Source organism: Melanotaenia boesemani, chromosome 17 (assembly GCF_017639745.1).
Source record: "Melanotaenia boesemani isolate fMelBoe1 chromosome 17, fMelBoe1.pri, whole genome shotgun sequence".
In the NCBI taxonomy this organism is placed as follows: domain Eukaryota; kingdom Metazoa; phylum Chordata; class Actinopteri; order Atheriniformes; family Melanotaeniidae; genus Melanotaenia; species Melanotaenia boesemani.
In genome coordinates this window covers 33,415,266-33,420,290 of record NC_055698.1, presented here as the reverse complement: position 1 = coordinate 33,420,290, position 5,025 = coordinate 33,415,266, and positions in this window count along the sequence as shown.

The following is a 5,025-nucleotide window of genomic DNA, read 5'->3' as shown; positions in this document are numbered from 1 at the left end:
GCTCCTCTTCCTCACAGCGTTTTCTTCTTCCTCAGAAGCAGAACACCCCCCTGGTTCTGTACATGGTGACAGGGCTTCTGGGTAATGCACACGTCTGCTTCTGTTACATCTGCTACACGCCTGCTATGTTTTATAACACATGTGTGCACGTGTTCTATCCCTAAGACCAAACACAGCAGCGGTTTCATACTGATCTTTTAAAGGCAGACGTTTCCTCCCAAAAATGAAAAAGAAGGAATTAAAGGTAAAGAGATATTTCCCTTTGTGACCTCACAGTAGTAAATACTGCCATTTGTCCCGCCCCCACGGCTAGCTGAGCCTGTCCTTTAAATTCACCGAGCGGGCAGCAGCGAAAGCTGGGTCCTCTCCCAGAGACGGGCGTGGCCAGCCTCTGCTCATGGCCATTTAAAGGTTCAGACACAGAAACAGCCGTTCTCAGTAGAGCCACATCTGGAACGGCTGAGATTAAGGAACAAGGCTGAATTTGGGGTAAAGCACTTTGAAAACAATGAAGTTAGACCTCTGATACCCATAGGAGGTTGTTGGAAAACAAAAATATAATATGGGACCTTTAGGAGTTCAGGCTGTTTACTGAGAGAGAAGGAAACCTGGAAACCGACAAGAAGTGGCTTCTTCCCACAGAAACTGGACCAGAAGTGGCTTCTTCCCGCAGAAACTGGACCAGAAGTGGCTTCTTCCCGCAGAAACTGGACCAGAAGTGGCTTCTTCCCACAGAAACTGGACCAGAAGTGGCTTCTTCCTGCAGAAACTGGACCAGAAGTGGCTTCTTCCCGCAGAAACTGGACCAGAAGTGGCTTCTTCCCGCAGGAACTGGACCAGAAGTGGCTTCTTCCCGCAGAAACTGGACCAGAAGTGGCTTCTTCCCGCAGAAACTGGACCAGAATTCGCTTCTTCCCGCAGAAACTGGACCAGAAGTGGCTTCTTCCCGCAGGAACTGGACCAGAAGTGGCTTCTTCCCGCAGAAACTGGACCAGAATTCGCTTCTTCCCGCAGAAACTGGACCAGAAGTGACTTCTTCCCGCAGGAACTGGACCAGAAGTGGCTTCTTCCCGCAGAAACTGGACCAGAAGTGGCTTCTTCCCGCAGAAACTGGACCAGAAGTGGCTTCTTCCTGCAGAAACTGGACCAGAAGTGGCTTCTTCCCGCAGAAACTGGACCAGAAGTGGCTTCTTCCCGCAGGAACTGGACCAGAAGTGGCTTCTTCCCGCAGAAACTGGACCAGAAGTGGCTTCTTCCCGCAGAAACTGGACCAGAATTCGCTTCTTCCCGCAGAAACTGGACCAGAAGTGGCTTCTTCCCGCAGAAACTGGACCAGAAGTGGCTTCTTCCCGCAGAAACTGGACCAGAAGTGGCTTCTTCCCGCAGAAACTGGACCAGAATTCGCTTCTTCCCGCAGAAACTGGACCAGAAGTGGCTTCTTCCCGCAGGAACTGGACCAGAAGTGGCTTCTTCCCGCAGGAACTGGACCAGAAGTGGCTTCTTCCCGCAGAAACTGGACCAGAAGTGGCTTCTTCCCGCAGGAACTGGACCAGAAGTGGCTTCTTCCCGCAGAAACTGGACCAGAATTCGGCCCTAAATTTTTATGGTAAACTGCTTTTTCTTCAGTGTTTTAAATGCACACAAACTGCATGATGAACTTATAAAATAACTGAAAGGAACCTGATTATTGGTCCGTGTTGCAGCAGCACATGGACCAGATACAGAAATAATTACACATAACTATAAACTTATTTGTGTTTAAAGAGAATTCTTTTGTCATGATTCATACAAACGCTGGACTCTGATCGGACAGCGTTTACATCCAGTAAACTGGGAATCATCTGGATTTTCTCTGAAGAGACACGTCCAGGTCATGGACGAGTTTCATCTGCTGAATCCTGTACGTGAACACGGCTAACGACACAGGTACTGAAGAAGTTTCCGACCACAGCTCAGGTCAAAGGTCATCACAGCATCCACTCTGGTTTACTGACAAGTGATGGATTAAGTCACATGACGCTGAAGGATGGAGCCGGACTGTTTCAGAGGTTTATCCATATTAGATATTAAATCAAGTTTATTTATACGTTCATCAGCGTTTTATTTACTACATGAAAGGTGTCATTAAAACCAAGAACAAAACAGAGTGCACACGGAGCCATGCACAGACCAGAGTAGAAACTAGATGTAGACCCACGCAGAGATGAAGTTTAGACATTAAGTTCTTCCAGAAGGTTATTTTTATCATGATTCAGTAAACATACAGTAAAGCTCATGCCTGTCCTGTTTATAAATGTTAGCCAAAAATACCAAAAGTAAATGCCTGCGTAGGAACCCTCATCACGAAGCTGTCAGCTTTGTGGGGTTGAAGGTGAAAAATGTGTGTGTGGAATGTTAATGTGCGTTTTTATTTGTGTAATATCTACTTGTGTGTGCATCTGAACACATTTACAAGAACCCAAAGTTACACACGAAGGTTTATAAATTTAGCAAGTTTTCAGGCCATAGTCCAGATTTTATCCCTCTTCGTGATTAAAACGCATCTGTTATCACCGGTGTGGTGATGCTGCAGGTAACTCTGATGAAAGCGGGTCCCAGTGTTCTGGTGGTTCTGACCCAGCAGGGCTGGAGACGGAGGAACAGGCGACGTGCAAGTGAAGCGGTGAGTGTTGGAGGCTGGGAGAGAGATCGTCTCGTCTCTGCGCCGCAGACAGGTGATTAATAAACATTAAACAATCCCTGCTCTCAAACACCGGAATCTGACGAGAAGAGCAGTATATGTTTGCCTGCAGGCTCAGCGGTGGAGACGAGGAGGGAGGGAGGGGTGTGTTACAGAGCAGGATGAAGGGATGGGGGTGATGCAGAGACGGGAGGAGAGGGAGATGTCTGAGTGTATTCCCTGGAAAGCAGTGACTGTGCTGAGTCTGGTCTTAGTTAAACAAAGCAGGAGAGGAGGTGTGGGAGTCTTATTGGGGCCAAATGGCTACCAGATAATGAAGTGGTCTCCACGGGGCCCTGATGGAAGGAGGCCCCACGTTTTTACACAGCAAGCTGTTCACGTTTGTTATCAACATGAAAAGAAAATCACCAAACAGCTCACGTTAAACGTTACGTAGTACCGGGTCGTCCTCTTCATCAGGTCCGCCTTCTAGTACCGGGTCGTCCTCTTCATCGGGACCGCCTTCTAGTACCGGGTCATCCTCTTCATCGGGTCCGCCTTCTAGCACCGGGTCGTCCTCTTCATCGGGTCCGCCTTCTAGTACCGGGTCGTCCTCTTCATCGGGACCGCCTTCTAGTACCGGGTCATCCTCTTCATCGGGTCCGCCTTCTAGCACCGGGTCATCCTCTTCATCGGGTCCGCCTTCTAGTACCGGGTCGTCCTCTTCATCGGGACCGCCTTCTAGTACCGGGTCATCCTCTTCATCGGGTCCGCCTTCTAGCACCGGGTCGTCCTCTTCATCGGGTCCACCTTCTAGTACCGGATCGTCCTCTTCATCGGGTCCACCTTCTAGTACCGGATCGTCCTCTTCATCGGGTCCGCCTTCTAGTACCGGATCGTCCTCTTCATCGGGTCCGCCTTCTAGCACCAGGTCGTCCTCTTCATCGGGTCCACCTTCTAGCACCAGGTCGTCCTCTTCATCAGGTCCACCTTCTAGTACCGGGTCGTCCTCTTCATCAGGTCCGCCTTCTAGTACCGGGTCGTCCTCTTCATCAGGACCGCCTTCTAGTACCGGATCGTCCTCTTCATCGGGTCCGCCTTCTAGCACCAGGTCGTCCTCTTCATCGGGTCCACCTTCTAGTACCGGATCGTCCTCTTCATCGGGTCCGCCTTCTAGCACCGGGTCGTCCTCTTCATCAGGACCGCCTTCTAGTACCGGGTCGTCCTCTTCATCAGGACCGCCTTCTAGTACCGGATCGTCCTCTTCATCGGGTCCGCCTTCTAGTACCGGGTCGTCCTCTTCATCGGGTCCACCTTCTAGTACCGGATCGTCCTCTTCATCGGGTCCGCCTTCTAGCACCGGGTCGTCCTCTTCATCAGGACCGCCTTCTAGTACCGGGTCGTCCTCTTCATCAGGACCGCCTTCTAGTACCGGGTCGTCCTCTTCATCGGGTCCGCCTTCTAGCACCAGGTCGTCCTCTTCATCAGGTCCGCCTTCTAGTACCGGGTCGTCCTCTTCATCAGGTCCGCCTTCTAGTACCGGATCGTCCTCTTCATCGGGTCCGCCTTCTGATTTTAACCTTTCATGTGTGTGTGAACAGGTTTTACAGGTGTAGAATCTACATCAGGGGTGCTCAATACGTCGATCTCGATCTACCAGTCGATCTCCAAGGTACTTTTGGTAGATCGCATGACAATAAGATTCGATCCGGTCTGTTTGTTTCCTTAGCTAGGCTGTTATGTATTTGGCTTGTCTGTTAAGAGCCCTGAGGTAACATTGTCATGAATTGATGCTATACAAATAAAGTTGAATTGTTTTGAATAAAAAATAGACATCAGCCTATCATCCATCCCGTCACTTGATGGATACACAGGACAACCAGTCTGATGACATCTGATTTTAGGTCACTGTGCATGCTCAAACAACGCCCCTAAGCGCTGCAAAGCTAACAAGCTAATCGTTAGTTAGCTCCCAGATTTTCACTTTCGGGTTTTTCCTCTTAAACTTACAGTAAGACAGGGTATAAAAATGAGTGGGGGAGCTGGACCAAGTAAGAAGAAAAAAACGCATCACTTTCATACGGAAAAGGACTTTTTTTTTACGATGACATTTTCAAAGTGCGTTTGTCTCATCTGCCAATCTACCGTTACAATATCAAAGAAGGGAAATGTGGAGCGGCATCTCAATAAATATAATGGGTAGATCATTTTGACTTGATCATTTCATAAGTAGCTCCCATGCTGAAAAAGTCTGAGCACCCCTGATCTAAATCCTTTCTGACTGCCATCAGCTGTGTTTACGCTCGGCTCAGTGAAGACCACCTCCTCCCAGAGGACAGGACAGTAACTACAACATGAAGGTGTCC